This window comes from Spermophilus citellus (genome assembly GCF_964194105.1).
Source record: "Spermophilus citellus genome assembly, chromosome: 3".
Lineage (NCBI taxonomy): Eukaryota > Metazoa > Chordata > Mammalia > Rodentia > Sciuridae > Spermophilus > Spermophilus citellus.
Window position 1 is genome coordinate 49,713,701 of NC_138184.1, and position 13,032 is coordinate 49,726,732.

The window sequence follows — 13,032 nt, forward strand, 5'->3', positions numbered from 1 at the left end:
CTCCGGAAATCCCTCCTCCGGAATTCCCTCCTACTGCACTTCCCCAACCAATGGGAACTCTCCAGGAGTCCCTTAGCAGGCCCAGGTGGACAGCAGGGGTCTAATATCCATATGAATGCAGATCTTAACATAATCATATCATCTCAATGGCTTGCTGGCGACACCTTTCAACCAGAAATGCCATGCATCATACTACTTGGCTATGGCTCTTAGCAAAATCCCTCAGTAGGTACAACTGTAATACACCAACAAATATGTGGGGGAAAAAATTGTGCACTTTATGGAGGAGGAAATGGAGAAGTAAGGCTGAGTGAGGAAGAGAAGAAGGATGGAACTCAGGCCATGCTATGAACTTGATAAAATCACCAAGTTCTTTTAATTTTTAATTTTTCAAAGTATGCTATTAGCTCTTATTTCCTTTTGCCCTCATTTAAAAACAAAACAAAACAACAACAAATGGACTGAAATGGGTTCTTGTGTTCCCATTTTATGAATGAGGAAGTAGGCCTGGTTGCAATGTCTCTACCCTGACTTTTCTGCAATCCAGAGATCTTGGCCATCATCAACTTTCACTTCTCTTCTAAGCAGTGGAACACGACTTGTTGATGTCGTGCATGATCCCCAGCTCCTGATTTATTTCTGCCCTTTAATGCTGGAGTAATTTCTAGTTGATACAGGGAAGCAGTGAGAGTTTTGTAAGCGGCCCACCTTGTGGTCTTAGGACTCTCTGTGGTTAAACTGATCCAGAAGTTTGAAAGGGAAATGGCAGTGAGCATGCGTGTGAAAGTTGGCAGGCTGGCTGGCTGGTTGGCCATAGATGCAAAGGCCCTTCACCAGAGCGGGCACTTGGCCCACTTCCTGGGCCTTGCTGGTGTTCTTGGAGGTGGCTAGCAAGTGAATTTGGATTTTCAAATCAGCGGAGCTTTGCAGAGCTCCTCCCCTCTTACCTGCAGGAAGTAACTCACACTACAAGTAGTGACAGGGAAGCTTTGTCCTGAACTTTCTGGCAAGCCACCAAAGCTGACAGGTTTGGGGTCTCCTGGAGATTAATGTCTTGGCTGCAATATTATTAGACTCTTTGTGGTGAGAAGCTAGATGTTTGTTTTAAAAATTTTAATCTCACATAGGCTGAAATTCACTAAAAAATAATGATAATAAAAATGAAAATATGGAAAATGAAAGCCCATTCTTTTGTTAGGCTCCTCAGACTTTGGTCACTGATCCAGGTGCCTTGAAAAGTTTCTAAACTCTGACTTGCATTCTGTACTTATCTTTTACAGACAATCACAGATAGTGTGTGGCTGGCTGGCTCTGGTTGCAGACTGCACTGTATCCTGTCACTTCTGGGCATAAGGTGAGTATGTTTTCACTGAGATTTAGAAAACCAGTTAAAAGTGCATTTGAAACAAAAACTTGTGACAGAGTGTTTGCAGATGGCCCCAAGCTCCTGTGGAAAAGCTAGAATCCCTCACCCTGGACCAGCCCCTCTGCCTCCATCTGGTTCTTTCCCTTCCTCCTTTAATAGGGATATTTGCGATTCCAAACAAACAAAAAAAAAAATACTACAGAAAAAATTCTAGTCGGGTGTGGTAATATACGCCCAGTGGCTCAGGAGCCTGAGGCTGGAGGATCACAAGTTCAAAGCCAGCCTCAGCAACAGTGAATTGCTAAGCAACTCAGTGAGACCCTGTCTCTAAGTAAAATAGGGCTGGGGATGTGACTCAGTGGTCGAGTGCCCCTGAGTTCAATCCCCAGTATCTACCCCTCCCCAAAAAAAACCTCTTTATTATGGAAAATTTGAAACATGCACAAAATTAGCCAGAAGAGATTATTGAATTTTTTTTAAAGCCTTGATTTTTTTCTTTTTAAGAGAGAGGGAGAGAGAGAGAGAGACAATTTTTTTAATATTTATTTTTTAGTTTTCAGCAGACACAACATCTTTGTTTGTATGTGGTGCTGAGGATCGAACCCGGGCCGCACCCGGGCCACACGCATGCCGGGCGAGCGCGCTACCGCTTGAGCCACATCCCCATCCCGAGATTGTTGAATCTTAAATGTCTCTAATTGTTGAATCTTAAATGTCTCTAATTCATTGCTATCATAATAACAAAGCTATACAAAATGAAAGCAAACTGTCTTATGAGACAGTGTCCCCAGTGTCCCTTTCACATGTTACTCTGCATTTCCTTTGAGTTGGTGGATGGATCTAGAAATATGGTCAGATTCAGACACAGACTTCATGGCAAGGGTATTTTATATGTGACGTGACTTCTCTTGTTCATATTCCTGCTGCTACTGTAAGGAGCAGGTCTTTGGTCTTAGTTGTCTCCTATGTGTGACGTCTCCTGAAATCACTTTGGTGCAGTCCAAGCAGACACTCACCCATATCTTTTCCTGCTGATTCCTGGCGCACCTTGACCTGAGATCACCATGGTTGCTATGGAGAGTTGGTTGTGGGCTGGCATAGCAGCATCAGGGGCCCTGGAGAGGGTCCTGGGGAGACATATGATGGAGCCCAGTCCAGCTGGTGTCCATGGGGTAGACAGAAATGGGAGAATTCAGTAGCGCTTTTGTGACTTTATAAGAGAAGTCACTGTGCCTCTCTGCCTCACATTCCAAGTCTCTCTCCCCTATCTGGGAATGGGCAGTGCATTTTTATGCACCACTCATGTGGCATGTGTTTATTGAGTGCCTGCTGTGTGCCTCACTCTGGGAGTTGCACTGTACGCCAAATACTGTATGTAAGGAAAGGAACCTGGCTGGAAGGGCAACTCTGGATGGTTCCTGCTGAGCAGGAATTCGGTGACTTATGGCCACCAGGATGCCTATTTTAGTCAGCTTTTGTTTTGTGTGTTGCTGTGACCAAAAGACCTGACAAGAACAATTTTAGAGGAAGAAAAGTTTATTTAGGGTTCATGATCTCAGAGGTCTAAGTCGGTAGATGGCCAACATCATTGCTCTGGTCTCCAGTGAGGCCTGACATCATGGTGGAAGGGTGTGGTGGAGGAAAGCAGCTCAGGACTTGGCAACAAGGAAACAGAAAGAGAGCTCCACTCACCAAGACAGAATATATGCCCCCACGGCACAGCCCCAATGACCAACCTCTTCCAGCCACATCCTAGCTGCCTACAGTTACCACCCAGTTAATCTTTATTGGTATTAATGCACTGGTTAAGTTACAGCTCTCATAACCCAGTCACACAAGATCTTTTGGGGGATACCTCATATCTAAACCATCACACAATCTTGTGGTGACCTCTGGTTCCTGTGCTGAACCTGGTGTAGGGAGGGTGTTCAGCACCCTTGACAGAGGAAAAGAGGTTGGTTTTCCTCTCATCTTTACCTTACTCTTGTGTTACTGCATACCAGCCAGGACACTGTATTCAACTGACTTCCCCTCAACTGGCTCTAGTGAAAGCTCTGTGTCCCCACTTTCATCCAAGGCCCTCTGCTGTGTGGCCCACGTATCCAGGAAGCCCAGAGCAAGGGCACATCTGAAGGACCCTATCCTTGGGGGCCAGCCTGAGTCTCCTACTTCATCTATCAGAATCATGACTCTTTGAGGGGACCTGAGGAAATTGAGTCACCCTAACAGCAACCTCAGCTGTGCCCGGCCTCCTAAACACACCTGGGACGCTCATTTTGAAGCTACAGATGTGTCCATGAGGGGAAAAACTACAGGTGACCCAAGAAACTGTCCCTGTGGTACGGCAGCCCAGGCTCCACTCTGGTGTTAGGACTTTAGGTTTTCTCACCTTGCTGTCTGCTTTTGATAGAGCCCACTACAGAGGTTTGAGAAAGGGATGAGACCAGCTGGAGAATAGGGGTGTTACAGAGGACACTTTCTGGAATGCAGAATACGAGGACCCATGGTCCAGGGAGACACTGAGGGGCAGCAGAGGGGAGGGGGGAGGGCTGCCTCAAGTCTCATGAGTCACAAGCATTGGCATTGCCCTGCGAGGCTCTCAGCCACATGTTACCACTGGGAAATCCTGCTCTGGTCACACCACAAGGCCCCACAGAGCTGGGAGGACAGCCTGGCCTTCCATGTGGCATCAGACTAGAGGGCTTGCAGTGGTGAGGGGTTTCCTCAGCAGCCTGTGTCCTGCCCTGTCCCACCTCAGCAGCTTCACCAAATGCCCTCTGTGCAATTAGCAGGGATGAGAAGCTGGGTACTGGGGAAGATCAGGGTGGCCTGGTCTTCACGGCTCAGAAGTCTTCTCTGAAGAGCAAGCAATTAGCTCTTTCGGGAAAAGAGGAGAATTTCCAATGGGGTTGTTTTTATATATCAATATGTGGGAGATGAAATCCCTAGGAAAAAAAGCCTGCTTTTTGTAGAAGAGATGACTCTACTAAAAAAAGAAAATATTTAAAATTGAGGTACAGTAGTCATACAGTGAAGTGTGTGTTATGGTACTTTTCATCTGTGTATGTGTCCAGATAGCTGCCATCATGTCAGCATCCAGAACATTCCCTGTGCCCCCCTCCCTGGTGCTCCTGTCCATCTTGGCACACACCTATGGGCTCAGCATCCCATCTTGGACTCCCCAGGACATTCGGTTACAGGCCTTAGGCAGGCCTGTCCCCCACCTGTGTCCCTTCAGACAGCATTAGAATACAGCCTTAGGCCAGGCCCAGCAAACAGTGGGAGGCCAGGCCGCAGTACCCTGTCAGAGAGATGAAACTTCCACAGGTCACCTCACTGCTAATTGAGGTTCCAGTAATTACAAAGCAGCTCCAGGAAGGAGGACAGCTTCCCAGGAATAGAGGCCTTAGAGGGTCCTGAGGGAAGGGGTGAGTCAGGTGAGCACCAGTCCAGACATTGCCTGGAGAAGGGAGCAGCATGTGCCAACGCCCCAGTGGGGAAAGGGGTCTGAGCACCTGAGCTCAGAGAGCAAGCTGCCAGTGAGTGACATGAGAGGTGGCAGGCTGAGCAGGAACCAGGCCAGGTGGGGTCTTGGAACCATAAGGATCTGGGGTCATGAGGAAGCTCATTCTGGCATCTTGGTGGGGGTGTTGGGTGGCCTTGGTTGGGGGTGGCAATGAGGTTTCTATGGGAGAAGGAGCAATGCCCAGTATCATTTACTGGACGGTCACTAGTTCTCAGCTCAGGATTGATCTCAATAATCCTTCCTACCCTGGGCCACCATCCTACCACAGGGCTGGGCAGTAAGACGGTGGTGTCCTTGGGCAGGCCCTCTGAGGCTGCAGGAAAGCAGCCAACACTCTGCCACCTCCTCAGTGCCCATAGCTCTGGTGTGGACACTTGGTGGCTTGAACCCTTTCCACATGCTGACCACAGCTTTTTGGCTTCCCTAATGTGGCTTCATTGGTCAGGCCTGTGGTGGGGTGGCTCCACTGTGACTTGACAGGGGGTGTAGATAGGGACTTGACCTTTGGGGCTTGTTTCCTATCAGTCATGGGCTGATGGTGATGGCATGGGATGGAGACCCCAGCCAACACCTGTGTCTTTGGGGGTTCGAATGGGATAAGCCACCTGAAACACTCAGCAGGACAGTTGCTCCAACTGTTCTGAGTTAGTCTGGTTTGATTCTGAGTATACACCATGGTTTGCTTGGTGCAGTGGCACTCCATGATCAGATAGGTTCACTTACCTGAATGAGGCCCAGCCTAGTGTGGGAACCTCATCTGCCATCTCTTGGTACCTAGTGGTGAACAGTTAGGTTATGTATAATTTTTTGTGGTATAGACTATGCTGGATGGACCCGTTGTGCTTGTTTTTCAGTTTTGCAGTGCTCTTTTCTGGTTAAACTCCTGAAAGTGGGAGTGTTGAGACAAAGGGGTGCATCTTTAAAAATCCAACATGTTCATTACCTTCTGGAAAGGTTTACATGCTCCCCAGTTGTGTCCAAAGCAGGGTCATTATTTATCATTCAGCCTGAGCATCTCAAAGGCCAAAATAGATTCAGGCATCATTGGGCATGCAGACCCTGGCTGGAACTGCTCAGCCCATCTGAGTTCATTGTCTCTTCTTGGGTGACTGCCCAAAGCAAGGCAGGACTTTAGTGACCCAAAAGATGTGACCCTCACATAGTACACTGCACTAGGCAGAAGTTAGGCAGGAAACATGCTCATGTGTGCACCCAAGAAATGGGTGGGAAGGAAGTGCTGTTAGGAGCCCTGTTCAGAATGTTCTTTCAGAAAGTTCCATCAGCACTGAAGCTGCACAATTCTGCAGACAGATTGTGCTCTGAGTGTGGAGCTCCTGAAACAGTGGGCAAGCATTTTATTCTGATTGTGGTTCTTTTGCATCTTAACTCCATCAAAATTATAAAAACTTATGCAACTGGTCACATGTTCAGAATTGCAGGAAATGTCTTGTCATATAAGATAATCAGTGTTCTGACCACAACATTGGGCAGATTTTTCAAACCTGTTTTTATCTATTGATTTGAGAACTGGAAATGAGAATTCTTAGTTGAAACTACAAAGGACTATTTTGATGAAAGTTAACAGTAAAAAGAGCAGGGTGGGAAGCCTGTATTTGTTACTTCTCATTGTTTCTTCTCTGTACTTGACCCATACCATATCCATCACTGGCCTTGGGCTGGCAGTCTGAACTTGAAAAGTCTGACTTCCCAAACAGCCCATGCCACAGCAACAAGGGTCCAGCACCCAGGCTGGCCTGCCAGATGGGTGGTAGAGCTTGGGGAGCTGCCCTGTGCTCCAGGAGGTGGGCGTATGTGGCATGAAAGTCTTCTCTCCTGGACTGTGAGGTAGAACAGGTAGAAATCTCTCCTTCAGGCAAGGTGGGTGGACCAGGTCGCATCCTCTCCTCTTGGCCGGAGCCCTAGACCAGGCTTAGCCAAAGTTGGTGCCAGAAAATAGGGTAGGTCCAGAGTCAGAAGGAAGACTTGGATTCCACCACATGCTTCAAATCCTGCCCACTGTAGACAGAACCCCTCCTTTTGCTCCAAGGATGAACACGCTTGCCTTCCTCCTCTCTCTGATCCTGTTCCCACCCATCTCCCATACTGTTAATGCCAGGGGGTTCCTTCCCTGTCTGGACAGCTCTGGGAAGTGGGAGGGGTTACTTCCCTGTAGCTCCTGCCCTCGGTCACCAGTATGTCCATCCATCCAGTCTGGGAGCCTGATAGGGCACTGTCCTGGGGGTTCAGGGGTCCTTGCCCTCCAAGAATTCCCTTTGGGTAGCAGCCCCCCATTTTGGCCCCATTCTCCTGCCCCCTTATTCCCATTACAGTGATGAGCCTTGTCCCAGGCTGCAGACCCACTAAGAGTAGAGCCTGAGTGACAGGTGCCTGTTTCCCCCAGCCCAAGGCCTATCTTCTGAGGGGCTTGGTAAGTCTCAGGGGCAGGAAGTTCTCCCAGGCCTGGGCACCAGCACTGCTGGGGGAGAAGAGGAAGTCTCACCCCAGCCCCTGCCTTGGTATGGGGAGGGGAGTGGGCAGGGGCTAGGTGCTACGCACCTCAGGGAGGTTAAGTGAGAGCCAGTGAGGGCCCTGGGGCTCCCATCTCCTTCCTTTAGCAGATCCCAGTCTGCGATTCTGAGCAAAGAGGCTGGCTGAGGCACCTAAGGGGATTTCCTCTAGCAGGAGTACAGACAGATATGCCCCAATTTACTCCCAACCTGGCTCATCCCATCCCTGACCAAGGGCCGGAGAGATCTGTGGCTAGTCCCAAGCCAGACCCCAAACTCTCAGAACAATTAAAGTTCCCCTTCATGTTAGAGGCTACTGCAGACTGTGGCATTTAGGAAGGTGTTGGAGGCAGAGCTGTGACAGGAGGTGGGGTCCTGGAATGCCAGCGGCAAAAGAGAGGAAATGACTGCTGCCACCCCCACCCCACAGGGAAGGGTCTGTCTTCACTTCTCCACAGTTGGCTCAGTGCCTCCTGGGGAAGCTGCCCATGTTGCTCTTAATCTTGTCAACTTTGATTATTACCCCATTTCAGACCGCTGTGCCTGTCACCTAGATTGAGATGCAGATGTCACCTGAGTAACAGGTGCAAGTGGAAGCCCCTGGGTACATCTCCCTACTCCAGAAACTACTGTCCTCCAGTCTTAGTGCTTTTCTCTCTCATAATATGGAGGCACTTAACAATATCCAGGATTGAATTCCATGCTTTGGAGATTTTTTGTTGTTGTTGTTGTTTGTTTGGTAAAACATATGTAACATAAAATTTACCATTTAAAAAATTTTAAAGCATATACTTCAGTAGCATTAAGTATAGTCACACTAGCATACCCACTATCCATTTCCAATTAAAAAAAAATCTGGTGGTGGTGTTGTTTGCTGTGCTGAGGATCATACCCAGGACCTCACAATGTGCCAGGCAAGTGTTCTACTACTGAGCTACACTCCCAGCCCTCTAAAATGTTTTTGTCACTTTCCAAACAGAAGCACTGTTTCCATCAAACAGTATCTCCCTGTGCCTCTTTCCCCAGATCCTACTAATCTCTAGTCCATTTGCTGTCTTTGAATTTGCTTTTGCTAGGCACCTTAAGTGAGTGGAATCCTATCACATAACCTGATGCTGGATGCCAAAGGGTTTTTCAAGCTTCATCTATGCTGTGGCTTGTATCAGAACTGCCTTCTCTTTTAAGGCTGAATAGTATTCCATTGTATGTATATGCCACATCTTGTCTATCCACTCATCTGTTATGAGACAGTCTAGTTCTTTCTACCTTTTGGCCATTGTGATGAACACTGCTACAACATTGATACAGAAGTATCTGTTTGAGGCTTCTCTTTCAGTTCTTTGGTATATACATAGGAGTGGAATTGCTGGACCAAGTGGTAATACTGTTTAATTTTTTGAGAAACTGCTAACTTGTCTTCCACATTGTCTGCTACATTGTACTCCTCAGCAGCTGCTACCTTGCTCTAGTTCCTCCACCCCCTCGCCAGCCTCTGTTTTCCATTTTGCTTTTGTTTTTAGCCACACAAATGGATGTGAAGAGATGTCCCATCGTGGTTTGGATTCATATTTCTGCAGAGACTGGTGGCACTGAACATCTTGACATGTGCTCATTGACCCATTTATGCATCTTCTTTGGAGAAAGGTCTATTCAAGTCCTTTTCTATGTGAGTTGGTTGGTGGTGGTTGTTGGATTGTATGCATACTGGATCTTGGTACATTATCAGGCATGTATATGATTTGAAAATATTTTTTCCTATTAGGTGTACTGTTCATGGTGTCCCTTGATGCACAAGTTTTTAACTTTGAGGAAGTACAGTTTATTTTTTCTTTTTCTTTTCTTTTTTTTTTAATTGTTTTTTTTAACTTTGAGGAAGTATGGGTTTTTTTCCTATAATTTCAATCTTACATCCAGGAAAGCAGCACCAAATCCAATGTCACAAAGAGTTTCTCTATTTTGTTTTTCACCTGGCTTCCATAATTTGAGATCTACTTTTAGGTATTTGATCTCTTTTGAGTTAATGTTTGTATATGGTAAAGGCAAGAGTTCAACTTCATGCTTTATCATGTGGCATTCTAGTTTTCCCAACACCATTTGTTGAAAAGACTCTCCCTTCCCCATGGAAAGATACTTTTGTGCTGTACCACATTCCCAGCCCCTTTTTATACTTTAGAGACAGGTCTTGCTAAGTTACTTAGGGCCTCTCTAAGTTGCTGAGCTGGCTTTGAACTCATGATCCTCCTTCCCTGGCCTCCTAAACCACTGGGATTCCCCCCATGGCTCCCAACTAAAAATTTGTATTTTTAAAGTCCAACATTTTTTTTATTCTTTTTTTTTAAAAAAAGAGAGAAGAGAGAGAGAGAGAGAGAGAGAGAGAGAGAGAGAGAGAGAGAGAGAGAATGAGAATATGAGAATTTTTGATATTTACTTTTTAGTTTTCGGGGGACACAACATCTTTGTATGTGGTGCTGAGGATCGAACCTGGGATGCACGCATGCCAGGAAGAGCGCGCTACCTCTTGAGCCACATCCCCAGCCCTAAAGTCCAACATTTTCTGATCACACATCTGACCACAGTGTTCTTGAGAATTGAAGTAAGTCTGATCACTGTGGTTGGTGAGGATTTTAAGTTCCAGCTCATGCTGTCCTGGGTGCATTCTGCCTGATGGAGCACTGCATCAAGATGCTTACTGTGGCCTAATTTTGCCTCACAGCCAGATGATTGCCACATCTCCTCTTGCACCTGCGTGTACAAAGGCACCAACAGAGTTGACTGGCAATGAGCAGCACAGGCTGTGTCCTGGGGTTTCATGGGTGTTAATTAGATGTCTTAGAAACAAAGAAAAATGTACATAGATAACTAAATCAAATTTAAGATGCAGGTCTTTGCCAGATGAAAAAGGTTTAAAGCCTTTAAAAGCATGTGTCAATAATGACCATTTAGTTCTATGCAAATCAGTGACCTTCACTGCTAGTAGCTGCTCACTTCTTGGTAGCTAGAGGGGCCCGCCTCTGTCACCAGAAACAAGGCTCTTCACTCATTATCAGGAAGGTGGACGGCCCTAATTGTGCTTGAGCAGAGTTCTCAGGAGCAGGATGTGACTTAGTGTTAACTACTGTGTCATCTTCTACCGTGATCTTACCCCACTGCTGCTGTGGCCACAGTGGTCTTATTTTCAAGGGGCTGGGGGGAGTTCACACATGTATGTGTGCATATGGCTAAGATTAAGTCGGGATCAGCCATAGGTGTTCTCATTTGAAATAGCGTTTGGAAATAGGAACAATGTTATGTGCAGACATGTCTAGGTTTTCATTTAATAAATAAGAAAAACACGTGGTCACTAAAAGTGTGTTATAAAAATATAAGAGATTTGTTGTTGGACAAAGCAACATTCTTTTTCTCAATCACCGCACATCAGTTTCTTTAGAATCAAAAGTTCTGGACATATTTTGCAATCTGAAGACTATAACGTCATTTGTTACTTAAGTGTGTGAAAACAAGTTTCTTTGGAGGAAAAAGTTTGCATTTGCAAGTGTTCTGTGGAACTGGTTATTTTTTAAAACATATATACTTATTTTTTAGTTGCAATACATTTATTTTATTTTTATAAATAAGGATCAAAGGATCAAACCCAGGTCCTCGAATGTGCTAGGCAAGTGCTCTACCACTGAGCCACAACCTCGCACCGAGGAATTGGTTATTTTTATTGTTATCAATGTAATTGTTTTTAAGTGTTCAGTGTCTTCGTTGCAATATGAAACATATTAAAACATCCATGTTCTATTAAAAAACAATCAGTTGACCATCTATGCAAGGGTTTAATTCTGGCTCTCTATTCCATTAGTCTGAATGTCTGTCTTTATGCCGCTAGCTTGCTGTTTTGGTTACTGTAGCTTTGTGGTAATTTGGGAAGTCAGGAATTGTGAATCCTTTAGCTTTTTCTATTTCAAGGTTTCCTGTTTGTTTGTTTTGCTGTTGGGGGTTTCTTGAGATTCCATAAAAATTTAGGATGAGCTTTTCTACTGCAAAAAATGCTACTGGAATTTTGATAGAAATTGTGTTAAATCTGTGTGTCATGTCACCTTGGGTTGTATTGGCATCGTGAGCATATTAACTCTTCCAGTCCACAATCATAGAATGTCTTGCTTTTTTTATGTTGTCCTTAAATTTTTCAGCAACATTTTGTAGTTTTCAATGTATAAGTCTTTTAACACCTTGGTTAAGTTTATTCTCTATTCCTAATATTTTTTTTCTTTTTGATGCTATTATAAATGGCATTTCTTTTCAGATTTTTCATTAGTATAGAAATTTTTGTATACTACAACTTTGCTGAACTTCTCTAATAGCTCTAATGAATTTATTTTGTTTTCTGTGTATAATTTTTCTGTTTTCTACATAGAAGATCATGTCATCTGCAAACAGATACAATTTTACATCTTTCTTTTCAACTTGGTTTCCCTTTTTTCCCCCCCTTAATTGCTGTGGCTGGAACTTCCAATATTATATTGAATACAAATGGCAAAAACAAGCATCCTTGTCTGGTTCCTGATCTTAGAGGAAAATCTTTTCCTCTTTCACCATTGAGTATGATGTTAGCTGTGTGTTTTTTCCATATATAACCTGTGTTGTGTTGAGGAAGTTTCCCCTTATTCCTTCTTTGGTTGTTTTAATTATTCAAGGGTGTTAAATTTTATCGCATGATTTTTCTTTCATTCAGTTAATGTGTATTACATGGAATAATTTTCATATGTTGAAGCATCTTTGCACTCTAGGAACAAAACCCACTTGGTCATGGTGTAGAATCCTTTTAACATATTGCTGAAATTAATTTGCTAGTGTTTTGTTGAGACTCTTTACTCTTCATAAGAGAGATTGGCTTGTAGTTTTCTTGCAGTGTCTGCCTGATAGCTCAGTACTGCTGGCTTCAGAATTAGGAAGTTTCCCCTCCTCTTCAATATTTTGGAAGTGTTAGATAGGGGTTGTTGTTAATTCTTTAAGTGTTTGGTAGAGTTCACCATGAAGATATCTGGTCCAGAGCTTTTCTTTGATGGGAGGTTTTGGTTACTGATTCTATCTCCTTACTGATTATAAGTTTTTTCAGATATTCTGTTTCTTCTTGATTCAGTTTTGGTAGGTTGTTTCTGGAAATTAGTCTATTTCTTCTAGATTATCCAATTTATTGGTATATACTATTGATTATAATACTCTTATAATCTTTTGTATAAAACCTAAACCTGCATTTAGTAAAGTCAGTAGTGATATCCATACTGTCATTTCTGAGTTTGCTGATTTTGAATGCACTACTAATGTGAATCTCCAAGACTTTTTTCTTAGTCTTTTCTTCCTTAGGTACAAGTTTATCAATTTTGTTGTTTTCTGAAGAACTGACTTTTGTCTTAATTGATTTTATTTATTGTTTTTCTACTTTTATTTATCTCTAATCTATATTTCCTTCCTGCTGCTAGCTTTTCGTTGTTTTTTTTTTCTGTTTCTTTGAAGTATAAAGTTAAGCTTTTATTTCAGATTTTTCTCTATTTTAATGTATGCAATTACAGCTATAAATTTCCCTCAGTGCTGTTTCCATTGTATATCTTAAGTTTTGGTATTTTGTGTTTTTCATTTGTCTTGGCGTG

At 44.2% G+C, this 13,032-nt stretch overlaps 1 protein-coding gene across 1 annotated transcript in view; it reads left to right on the top strand.

Annotated features, from left to right (window-relative positions):
* The window catches only part of CHDH (choline dehydrogenase), a 32,457-nt gene that overhangs the window by 3,912 nt on the left and 15,513 nt on the right, over positions 1-13,032 (top strand). The window contains exon 2 of the mRNA XM_081284248.1: positions 1,281-1,354. The gene's annotated coding sequence lies outside the window, so the exon portion shown is untranslated. The remainder of the gene's footprint in view (positions 1-1,280; positions 1,355-13,032) is intronic.